Genomic DNA, 12,904 nt, shown 5'->3' on the forward strand with positions numbered 1-12,904 from the left:
CCAAATCTCTCAGATAAATCTATAGCTTTCAGTGTTAGCTTTGCAGCTATTCAATCATCTTCTCTTGGATGCTAAATCAAATGCCTTGAGTTTATCCTAAGTTTTTTCCATGACACCTGTTGTAAGTATATTGTCCTCAGGTGACTGTCAATTAAATAATAATTTGCATTTATCATTATGAGAAGGAAGTTATCCACTTAATTTAACTAACTCTAACTCTTTCCCCTCTTTTAATTTATGGTCACAGACAGCTATAATTTCAGCAGGATGGAGGGGGTAAATTAATTACCTTAATGTTAAGAATTACTACCCTAAATGCCTTCCTGTAAAGTTCTTTAAAAACTGGATTAGTGAACTCTAATCCCTATTTATTAAGACTATTTATAATAAATCCCATTAGAATCTTCCTTCAAAATATATAGATTGGGTGAAACTAACCTCTTACAGCACAAAAGAAGGCAGCATTAGTTAATAATTCAGATGCATGGTCTGAAACTGATTCCTGAGCTCTCTTCTTGGCTCCCTGTGGTTTAGCTGCACAGCAGTGTGGGAAAAGTAGTTGCTTCAACACCTTTAGCAGGAGTTGGAGCCACTTCTTAAATGTGGTAGTGGATGCCTGGCTGCAACCTGACTGTTTTTTACAGGTAATGCAACTGTCCAGATACCTGTAGCATGTCCTTCGTTTGCCTCTATAAGCGCTTAAGTGGAAACAACATTACAGAGGTGAACACGGGAGGTGAACATGAGGATTTTCTAGAGAAATGAACTGTTGTCAGATTCAGAATATATCTCCTTTATTGCCCATCTTTTTTTCATTTGCTACAATAAATGTTTGAAAACATGTAATGTAAAATACCTCCTAAAGATAAGCACAAATCAAAACTCCTGACTCTATTAGGCATTAAAAACGCGGATTCATTAGTGATACTGGGTTTATGGCATTTTATCGTTTTCCCTACTTCTGAGGCCTCATCTGTATTCCACAAAAAATACCTTTCTGCTTCTGTCCCACAGAGACAATCTTTTTGCTGCCTTTCTCTGCTCCATAGTGTCCTAATCTGAAAGATGTAATCTGAGTAAAACTCAGCGGAGATGTTTTCAGTTTGAATTCGATGGTGAAGTTTGCTGCTTCTATTTCAGACCTGGAGAAAGGTGCTTTGTGCCTGAAAGTGTGTCTCTGTCTTCTCACTTTTTGTCCAAATCTCTAATATCCTCTGTCTAGCCTTGGCTTCATCATATATTAGCATATCACAGCTACTGCAGTACTGTCAAAAGAAGACAGTAACTGAAGACTGATTTGAAAAAAATAAAGATGTCCTTGCAGGACCCTAGATTTGCATCATTTCCCATTCTTCAGGATAAAACCATCACTCTTTTGGCTTCATCTAATTCACTGTTGGCCATATGTTTTTCTCTCTGATATTCCTGCAGTCTCCAAAGACTTTCTTTGAATTTAACGAAGTGGCTCATGGCCAGATAAAATAAGAAGGCCCCAACTGCACATAGCTAAATCAGAACCTTGTTATGGTTTTGCAATTACTTTCCCAGCTGCTTTCAATTTAAAAAGAAAAATCTTCTCAGTTTATCAAAGAATCCCTAATTACTCTTTACCATCCAGTGTTTAATGTTTTGTATACTTTGTATTCAAACAAAAATGTTTTGTTGATGATTTATGTTAGTTATGAATCTCTCTGCTGCTTTTTTCCATGCCTCCATATTCCCAAATGAGAGCTGAATGTAACCAAGTGAAATTATTTCATCACAAGCAATACAGCCGGTGGTTATTAAATAGTGGTCTATCATTTGCATTGGCTTCTTTGCATCTTTAATGAAAAGCTTGATAAGGAAAGTGCAGAAGAGCCTACGTGAAATGCTGTGGGATAATAGTTCTTTCTTGCAAAGCTTTACAAATCCCTGTTCTTGATCATAGAGAAACTGCAGCATTTCTGCCATGATGCCTCATTGGGGCTGGCAGAAAACCTGCTTTGATGCTCACATTAAGACCCCATGCTTTAAGTCACCAATATGTTTTTCAAACTTCAGGCAGTATGACTTCTGGACTTTCCTTTCAATGTTAGATGCTGCGAACAGTTCAGGTCTTGCGACTTCAATCTGTCAGCCCTTAAAATTTGCCCTCCTCAAAAACTGTCAAGTGTCAGGGATACAGAGTTAGAAGTAAACAGAGTTGACAAGAACACTTAACTTTGTTTCATGGGTGATCCTCTTATAATAATACAAGGATGGACTAAGGAGATGCCAGAATCCATTATCCATTTCCTGTCCTGACATATTTTAGGTAGTTTATATAGGACTGGTTTTATTTCTGAAAAGAGCTTTGTGATGTTTAGTTAGGTATTTTCATTGTTAACCTGGTGTTTAGGCGGCAGGTTTCCTGTCACCTTCCACTTCACCCCTAATACTGTAGAAACTATTTGCAATTTCAGCTGCAAATCTTTGTCCTTGCAATCTTTGTGGGAGATTAGGAGATCAGGTAGGAGAAATTAGTTAAGTGTGTGGTTTTGTACTGACTCTGAGTCCACACAGAAGCTATCCATGAATCCATATAAAACAAGCATTTGCTGTTTCAGATGTTCAGAAACTCAAGTTTTTCTGTTCTCATGCCGATGTTCACTGCTAAGAATAATCTGTGCTCACAGTTAATCTTTTCCAGGTACATGTTATCAAATTGGCTTGTTGTCTCTATGCAGCACACACTTAGTTCTCCTGGCAGCCTGCACTGTACCTATTTCTTCAGTCTTTTATCGCTTTAGTTGCCCCCTTTGGATTCTCTCTGATTTATTTCATGTTTTGGATTGAAGCCAGCGCTTTTCCACCAGTGCCAACTTGACTTACAAAATAAATCTTGGCATAGCAGAAACGAAGGTAACAGCAGCACCAGAGTGGTGCGTACAGCTGCAGACCTGGCCTCGCAGAGTTGATATAAAATAGTGCTGTTATTACTCCCTTGATTCCTCACTCAGTAATGCTACTGTTTATGCATTGCAAAACAGCAATCACTTCTTTCTGCAGCAGTAGCTTCACACTTCATGCTTGCCTGGAACTAACAGGCTCAGGCTGTATTGGGATCCCTTGATTAAGCTTTGGTATGTTGAAACACTTCAGGTGTGCTATGTTGGATCAAGTCCCCAGCCTGCACAACAGAGCCTCTCTCTTTCCCTAGTGAAGTGCCTTGTGCATATGGTTGGTTTGTTCTAGTGCTTGCTGCAGTTTAGCTATCTACTTTGGGGTTTTAACTGCTCTTCTTAGGGTGTCTAGCTACTTAGGCCAAACAGCCCAATCTGGTTGTCTGCAGTTAGACATTTAAAGGACTAACCAAGCACTAGCCAAGTAGACTGACTCACTTGAATTTTGTCTTCCTTCAGTTTGTTTAAAATCAGTAGGATTCATAGGCACTTGAGAAGTGTGAACATCACATCATTTTGGGGACATATAAAACTTAAGTGGTAGTATTGTCAACAAGTGGAATTCAGGAAAAAGTAAGCTCCTTAGTTGTGTGTCTCAACCTGGGACAGTGAGAAAATAGAACCTTAATACAGCTGAAAACATGGTAAACACACAGGAATGGGTTTGCCATATGTTAAACCACATCACTGTAAAACTCTTGTAACAGAGACATTGTAAGTCAACTGATTGGTTGTTATCCATCAGCTGAGCTAAGTCTGTGGGGATACATTTAGCCTACTCCATCTATGGAAATTACACCTCTTGGACTGCTTCATTGCCTCAGTCAAGGTAAACCAAGTGTTACCAGCAGTTACTACAGCATGGCCACCATGAACTGATCTGTGCTGAACCCAAATTTCAGTTTTTCTTGTGCTCCTGGAGTACCAGAGGAGGAAAAAGTCTTAATTACTTCCCAAGTTGGACTGATCAGACTTTTCCTACACGACTGATAACTGACCTCTTACTTCCTGAGCTAAGGATTGTTTCCAGAAGGATGGCTCCTGCTGGAGCTTGAAGAAGGAGATAATTCAAAGACATCACTCTAAGGTGCAAGTCTGCCAGACTGGAGTTCAGCAGCAGAAATCTGCTGTCTGCCATAGTTGCTGTCTGCCATAGTTACTCCTTATATGTTGCATTACTCATTGCTGTGTCTAATGTGACGACTGAACTGCTTCCTTTGTCAAAACTGTCCGTATTTACATAGGTATATACATACATACATTTGCAAGGTCCTGTACCTGGGCCAGTGTAGTCTAAAGCACAACTACAAGCTGAGTAGAGACCTGATTGATTGAGAGCAGCCCTGAGGAGAAGGACGTTGGGGTGTTGGTTGATGAGAAACTCAACATGAGCCATGTTCAGTGTGTGATGGAGCCCAGAACCCCGCTGTGTGCTGGGGTGCATCAAAAGGAGCGTGTCCAGCAGGTTGAGGGAGGGGATTCTCCCCCTCTGCTCTGGTGAGACCCCCCCTGCAGTCCTGTGTCCAGCTCTGGGGCAACAGCACAAGAGGGATGTGGAGCTGCTGGAGTGAGTCCAGAGGAGGTCACGGAGATGCTGCGAGGGCTGAAGCAGCTCTGCTCTGGAGCCAGGCTGGTTCAGTCTGGAGAAGAGAAGGCTCCTTAAGGGGAGACATTAGAGCAGCTTTCCAGCACCTAAAGGAGCTACAGGAAATCTGACAAGGGCCTGCAGTGACAAGACAAAGGGGAATGGCTTTAAACTGACAGAGGGGAGATTTAGACTGAATACAAGAAAGATTTTACTATGAAGGTGGTGAGCCACTGGCCAAGAGAAGCTGGGACTATTCCATCACTAGCAGTGCTCAAGACCAGGTTGGACGGGGCTTGGAGCAACCTGCTCTAGTGGAAGGTGTCCCTGCCCGTGGCAGGGGGTTGGAACTAGGTGATATTTGAGGTCCCTTCTAACCCAAACTATTCTCTGTGATTTGATTTATATATATAAATTGAATGTGTAGCACGCGCACACAAAGACTCATTCATTTTACGGTCTATGTGTGGTCCAGGTGGGAAATTTTGCTTTTTTCCTTGAAGGAACAAAAGCAGTTTTCCACTACTCCAGATGTTTTGTCTGGAAATGCGAGTGGATGTTTCCCAAGGTCTGCCTTCTCTTTGAGACAGGTTCCTCATCCAAACTGGAACTCCTACAAAGGGCCACTGTGTGTCACCTCTTGGGGATTCACCACAGTGCTTCACTGCGAAATAGCCCAGGCAGAAGAACTAGCCTGCAGCTGAAAGAGCACACTAGAGCTACAACTCTCATGTACAAGCAGAAATCTTCATTTTATTGAAACACCCATATGCTTTCCATCTTCCAGGTACTGCTCATAACAATACAGTTTTCTGTAGATGAAATGCAAGCTCTGGATAGCACAGAGCCCCGGAGAGCCATAGACTAAGTTTTCCGTTATAGGATGTGCTTTTCTAGCACAATGTACCTCACAATCTGTGCTCACCTTTTCAGTAAGTAATTAAGCATTACTGTAAAGTATGTAAAAATAATTATACCCATTTAACAGATGCCTGAACAGAAACAATGCAAAGCAGTAGCTGGTAGTCCCCTGGAGAGCCAGAAGACTGGATTCATTTCCGACTGCTGCATCTTAGTCTCTTTCATAACGTAGCATATTCTCTTCCTACTGCAGTATTTACAATTAGTCCTCATTAGATCAACTTTCTTTAATCTGCAGCATTTGAGCGGTTGTTTTAATGCACCTTCATCACCTGACAAGCAAATGCCAGATTAACCTCTTTGTCCTTGCCAACTGTCTCTCTGAAACTGCTCCTTTTCCCTCAGACAGTGACTGCAGGAGCCTCCTGGTGACAATGCAGGACAGAATGCCTTACTTATGCTCCATAAGAGTTCAGTGTTTGGCATCACCACACTGATAAAATGACTTGTCTGCTCTGGACTGGTAAAGAAGAAGCCTATGAGAAATACTATTTCTAGTGGCAACTAACTGTTCTATTATCCAAAGTGCCTTATGGCATTTATTGTGTCTTACTTTGGCCATGGCTCAGATATTTTATAATGCAATATGCTGCCTTTCAAGAAGAATCAACCTGCATTTTACAATCCAGCTCCACTGTATGCATCTGAAAAAGCCTTTCCTGCTGCTGATAAAACTATTTCATTTTTGGTTTTGTAATCTTGCAGCACAGCTGTTTTAACATCACAGCCATTGTTACAGGTTTATTTACCCAGAAAAAGAATCATCATTAATGGTTAGAGCCTCTAACTAGAAGTCATTCTTATTCGCATTACTGTAACACCCTCAGGTCCCTTAAGAGATATTGTGCTGGCCTTCATATTACACACAGATATTACAGACAAATAGTAAGGTGCCATTTACCATTCCTATCCCTGAAGAGCCTTCAAGCTTCTTGTTAGTTGCCTGATTCCTATGCTCATTACCTCTTCTATTTTTCCCTCTCATCCATATGCAGTTTATTCTTCTTTCTATTTAGCTATTTTTACTCATAGGATACATCCCTACTGTGCTACTGTGTGAAAACAGCAGTTATGTTATTCTGGCACTGTACAAATGTCACAGTCCCAACCTGAAGTACTCACAGTTTGAGATAAAGGCTTGCTGCTGGGGTGGGTTTATTTAAAGAGGGAATTGTGCCTGAATATGAATTGAAGACAGCAGAGCAAGGCTAGTTTTATATTAGTTTCACTGTGAAAACAAACTTTCGCACTCAATCCTTACACCTCTTTTATTTACTTTCTCTTTATAGCCATGTAATTCCATATACTTTGAGAAAATGAATTATGTCCCACGCTAGCATTAACAGTAAGAGAACTAAGTGCAAACAACACATTATACAGGTAAACACTACAGGATATGGCCATTAGAAGATACACTAGAATGCAAATTGTATGCTTCAGATGCTGAAAAATATTGTAAGGTGTTTGGTTATGTTGGGTGGTTTTTTTTATTCCCCTCAATTTAGTCCAAAGCACCCAAGATGCTTGGTAGGTCTGTTACTCTAAGATAGATCAGGCGATGCAATTACTTTAGTAGAGGAAAACACTTGCCTGAAATGATATGGAAGTCAATTTTATACAATTGAATTTGGATTTCAAAACCAGTCTCCTACACACAGAGCATAAACATCCTCCCTATCGTCTAGGTGGAGGCAGTTAAATGAGGCACCTAATTCACACCGGGTGGTAGGAAGCATGCTGGAACAGGGACCCACTGCTGCAGCTTCTGTCTCTGCAGGAGGAGGAAGTCTCAAGAACCTAGGAAAATGGTGCAAGGCTTTTATGGTTACTACTGCAGGCTTTGTTAATGGCTCCACTGATAATTGTAACAGTGGCTAATAAAAGCTGGCTTTGGCTTTGCCTCCTAATTCCCAGATATTGACTTTATTTTGCTCTTGTTCTTTTATTGTTCTTTCCCCTTCTCCGAGTTGGGGTTGGTTTTTGTTTTTTTTGGGGGGTTTGTTTCTTTCTTTTTCCTTCTTTTATGGTCCTCATCAAGCAGCTGTTCCTAGTGTGGGCTCCTGATCACTGCTGCTTCTCATTTGCCATAGTCCCTCCAGGACTCTCATGTCATCAACACCTGCTTCTTATTCTTTTGAGTGGTGACTAAAAGGCACATGAACCACATCCTTTCATGTCAACTACGGAACAAAACTGCCTATTGCCAAGGCAAACAAAAAAAGACTAAAGCTCAGACTCTGTTATCTTCCTTTTTTGCTTCTCTCTTTTCTTATTTTTTTCTCTTTTTTTTCTGCCCTTCCATCACAGGAGTGCAGAATTCCTGGCCCTTTTTTCAGATTAGCTGTTACTACTAATGTTTTCCCTTGCTAACCCATTAGCAAGTTAACAGCATTCTTAGTACCTGCTTATTTCTTAAGTACATGTGAGTTTTGTGCTCCTAAACTGAATGTAAGTTTAACCTTTTGGTCCTTCATTATCTTTTTTCCTTCTTTGCTGAAATGAAATTTACCCTTCTGATTTTGCCAATAATTCCAGCCTGGATTCTCATCTCTGTAAAGCTGCAGTCTAGTTTGTGAGCTAAGTTTAAGTCTTGCAGCTCACACTGCATTAGTTCTCTTTCTAAGAATCATTTTAGTATGTGTAAGGAAGTCTTTACTAATGTTATTACTGTAGTTGCTGGAATGTTTGTTATTCTAGATATAAAAGATGTTGTTGAGACTGGGTTCACTCCCAACAAAGTTCATTTTGGTAGAGCTTTTCTGTGTGGGCAGGCAGCAAGGAGGACAGAGTTTTTATGGGTTTGGAAAGCTTTGATAAGATGTTTAAAGAATCTCATGGAAGACGACCCTAAATCTAAATCCCTCTATTTCTAATAGGCAGAAAATGCAATTAACCGTCTTTCCCTGGAGTTGTAATATAGCAGGCTCCAGCAGGTGTGTTACTATTGCAATATCAAAATAAAAACTCTAGTCAGCCTTTCGCTATAAAAACAAGTGAAATGCAGAGCAGATGCTGTAATAACCATTAATTTACATTCACCACCTATATTTGTTATAAAAGTAGATGAGGACACTGGAAAAACAAGTTATTTTTGGCTCTTCCATGCAGTATCACAAGAAAGCTACTGTAATGTTTTTAGCAGAGCAATGAATACATATTGGCCAAATTTATCTCTGCTATAACCCTGCAGAAATGTAGAATGAATTTAGTCCTAAATTCCACTTTGTGGAAGGGAGGATAAAATTAGAGGCATTTATTGAACATCACCTGAAGTTTTACCAGATCTGATACCAAACTAACTTTATAAAACTTCACAAGGGAAACAGAATATGGAGATTGTACCTAAATCTTACTGCTCAGAATCTATATTAGTCAGTTCCTGTTAGAAACAGGTTTGAATGAGTTGTGTAATAACCTAGAACCAGAGGAACTCAAAAGGACGGTAGCATTTCTTGGATGTGATTTCTGTAAGACTTCTGTGCTTAGTCCTCAGGTTTTTGTACCGATGTAACAATATGGCATGTTCCTGCATGAGCCACATGTAAGCGTGGACACATGGCTACTGGGTGAAAGGGCCAACAGTACCTTAGATTGTGCAGTACCTTTCAATTGGGGCTGAACTGGTGCATTTACAATTAAATGAACTTTGCCATAGGTCATTTTAAGCGTGCTATTTATTAGTTTTGAGAGGTGAAAGCAGAAAGCTCAACCAGCCTTGTTGGTTTACCAGAATGGTTGAAAGTTAAAGCACAGCGTTCAACTCCTGAAGTATTTTGTCTTTAAACACATGGGACCTGTGTCACCTCTGTCTTTGCTGTAATATTTGACAGCCCTTTCTACTAATGGCAAAGTATAAAAACAAGTGAAATAATTTCAGAATGATTCCTGGTTTCATTTTTTTCATGAAATACTGGAATTAAACCAGAGTTTTGACTGCTCTGCAGAGTTGTGGTTTTATATTGAGGCTACAATCTAACAGATTGCTGTTCTAATAAAATCAAGGCACAAGTCTTTTTCCTCTCTGATTGTTATTCATACAGGTGGGTGCTTTTGGTATTTTGCTTTTATTTGCCTGTATTACAAATCTGATTTTTTTGGAAGGCCCTATTATATATCTGCCTCAGTTTTGAATGGAACCTTGATTAATGTCTTTTACTGGTGGCTTGCTAGACCTGTGAAACACATCAGTGGGAATTGTTTCAGGCTGGCTGTGAAGGCAAGCTCTTGTGGGCTTCCAGCTAAGAGAAAAAAGGTACTCACACAGAAAATTATCAAAGGTTCACTTTAGTAGAAAAAATGGTTTTTGTGCCATCGTTGTTGAAAAGTTCAAAGGTTTTTCTTTTCCCCCTGATTTTTCAGTGAAAACACCTGAGCAAATTCACCACAAATTTCCTGGTAGATTCAGTTCACAGTAGGCATTTCTCAGAGAAAAAAAACATTGGGCTTGAAATCTGTTTTTCTAACTGGAAGTGTTACCGTTGTGCTGTGTTATTTTTTAGTAAAAAAGCCAGTGCCTAAGAGTTTCATGCTGAGCAATTTTGAGCGGGGTGAGATAAGTAATCATGGCAGTCAGGTGAAGTTCCCGATGACTGGAAAAAGGGAAATATAACCCCCATTTTCAAGAAGGGGAAAATGGATGACCCAGGGAATTACAGACCAGTCAGTCTCACCTCTGTGCCTGGCAAAATCTTGGAGCAGATTCTCCTGGAAGGCATGCTAAGGCACATGAAAAACAACAAGGTGCTTGGTGACAGCCAGCACGGCTTCACTAAGGGGAAATCCTGCCTGACCCATTTGGTGGCCTTCTATGATGGGGCTACAGAACTGATGGACAGGGGTAGAGCAGTTGATGTCATCTACCTGGACTTGTGCAAAGCGTTCGACACTGCCCCACACGACATCCTTGTCTCTAAATTGGAGAGACATCAATTTGACGGATGGACCACTCGGTGGATAAAGAACTGGCTGGGTGGCCGCACACAAAGAGCTGTGGTCAATGGCTCAATGTCCGGCTGGAGACCGGTAACAAGTGGTGTCCCTCAGGGACTGGTGTTGGGAAAGGTCTTGTTTAACATCTTTGTCGCTGACATGGACAGTGGGATTGAGTGCGCCCTCAGCAAGTTTGCCAATGACACCAAGCTGTGTGGTTCGGTTGATATGCTGGAGGGAAGGAATGCCATCCAGAGGGACCTCAACACGCTTGTGAGGTGGGCTGATGCCAGCCTCATGAAGTTTAACCATGCCAAGTGCATGGTCCTACACCTGGGTCGGAGCAATCCCAGGCACAGCTACAGGTTGGGCAGAGAAGAGATTCAGAGCAGCCCTGCGGAGAAGGACTTGGGGTGTTGGTCAATGAGAAAATGAACATGAGCCAGCTGCAGTGTGCGCTTGCAGCCCAGAAAGCCAACCGTATCCTGGGCTGCATCAAAAGGAGCGTGACCAGCAGGTCAAAGGAGGTGATCCTGCCCCTCTACTCTGCTCTTGTGAGACCTCACCTGGAGTATTGTGTGCAGTTCTGGTGTCCTCAGCATAAAAAGGACATGGAACTGTTGGAACAAGTCCAGAGAAGGGCCACGAGGATGATCGGGGACTGGAGCACCTCCTGTATGAAGACAGGCTGAGCAAGTTGGGGCTGTTCAGCATGGAGAAGAGAAGGCTGCATAGAGACCTCATAGCAGCCTTCCAGTATCTGAAGGGGCCTATAGGGATACCAGAGAAGGACTCTTCATCAAGGACTGTAGTGACAGGATAAGGGGTAATGGGTTAAAACTTAAACAGGGGAAGTTTAGATTGGGTATAAGGAGGAAATTCTTTCCTGTTAGGGTGGTGAGGCACTGGAATGGGTTGCCCAGGGAGGTTGTGAATGCTCCATCCCTGGCAGTGTTCAAGACCAGGTTGGACGAGGCCTTGGGTGATATGATTTAGCGTAAGGTGTCCCTGCCCATGGCAGGGGGGTTGGAACTGGATGATCTTAAGGTCCTTTCCAACCCTAACTATTCTATGATTCTAAGTAGTCAGACAGTGACTTGCAGTGATTCTCCCTCACCCATCAAATATACAAGGAGAGAATGGCATCTCTGTATGTGTCATTTTTCAGTGGCCATGTGTGTTAGCAGGGTTCTGGCTTTAACCCTGACACAGAGGGATATTCACACAACGTGACTGTGGCTATTTTACATTGCCAGTTGCTTTCCCTTCACTCCTTTGGTTGTCAGTGGAAAGCAAATACTTCTCTGGAGGGCAATTCAGAAAAGGAGCCTAATTTAGTTGTGCAGAATTGGTCTCTGGAGAATCTCTACTTCTCTCCATTGACTGTAAAGGGCATCTACATTTGAACTTAAAGATAGATGGTGGGAATACTTCCTTCTTTTTTTTCCCCAGCTTCCTCAGTAGTTCTGACCTGATTTTAAAGGCCCTGAGTAACTGGATCATGTGATGTTTCTTCTCGAGAGCTGCACACAAGGGAATGCATTTCACAGGCCAGATTTGAAGGGCCTGGATGCTTAGACCCAGTGGATTTAAATGACATAGGATCCAAAGGTTGAATCTCTATAAGCAACTGGTAATGGACTACAAAGATAATAATCGTTAAGCTATACCAAGAGTGCAGAATTGATCTTGAGCAGCTACCTGGGGCAGGAAGTAGGGGGGAAACACATGCCATGTTGTGGACAGGTATTTATATACAAATTGCTGTCTGGAGAGGAAACTAACTTTGTTTGCATTGGGCACAAAGCCACAGAATGGTGTTTCCACGAAAATGGCAGTCCAACAAAAGTTACATCTCCATCAACAGGTAATGCAGTATAAAGCGAGTAGATAGGTGGGATGAAAGAATGGGTGTTGAGCATCTCACATCCACTATGCCGGTTTCAGGGGGTGAGGCTGTTGGGGCAAGGAGGGCTGTTGTTCTTTGGACTAGCTTTATTCTGGTCCTGTGGACTGGACCACTTGAGTGGCTGGTTGCATTTGGTGCTCTGATTGTATGTTCTGATGCAGTTTTGTCCTAAAGGAATCCACAAGGTGCATCGCAGGCTAGTACAGTGATGACTGGGAGATGCGCATCAGAAGTGCTTTCTGAATCCAAATCAAATTGCTAATGTAGTCCTACCCAAAGACACTTTAAAGGGACAGACATTTATTTTAAGCTTCCTGAATGCCCTTTGTACAGCTGAGTAGATTTGCTTGAATATTTTAATCAACTTTGTTAAATTGAAGTTAATTTCCTTCAGAATGCTTCTCTCTAATTTTTCCTTCACCCCCCCTCCCTAATTCAGTGAACTCCTTTGCCTGCCCTTAAGAACATCAGAGCCTGGTACATGACCACCTTACATCCCAATGGTCAGCTGGCTGCAGCATGCCATAGGATGAGATGTTACTCCTGGTTTAGCTATATTTTGTATTTCCATTGAGCAGAAATCAGAAAGTACCCAGAGCTGGAAAAATTGTGAGTGACACACACAGATCTTTCACA

Source organism: Pezoporus occidentalis, unplaced genomic scaffold (assembly GCF_034315485.1).
Source record: "Pezoporus occidentalis ecotype Australia unplaced genomic scaffold, CSIRO_AGI_Poc_V1 ctg28, whole genome shotgun sequence".
In the NCBI taxonomy this organism is placed as follows: domain Eukaryota; kingdom Metazoa; phylum Chordata; class Aves; order Psittaciformes; family Psittacidae; genus Pezoporus; species Pezoporus occidentalis.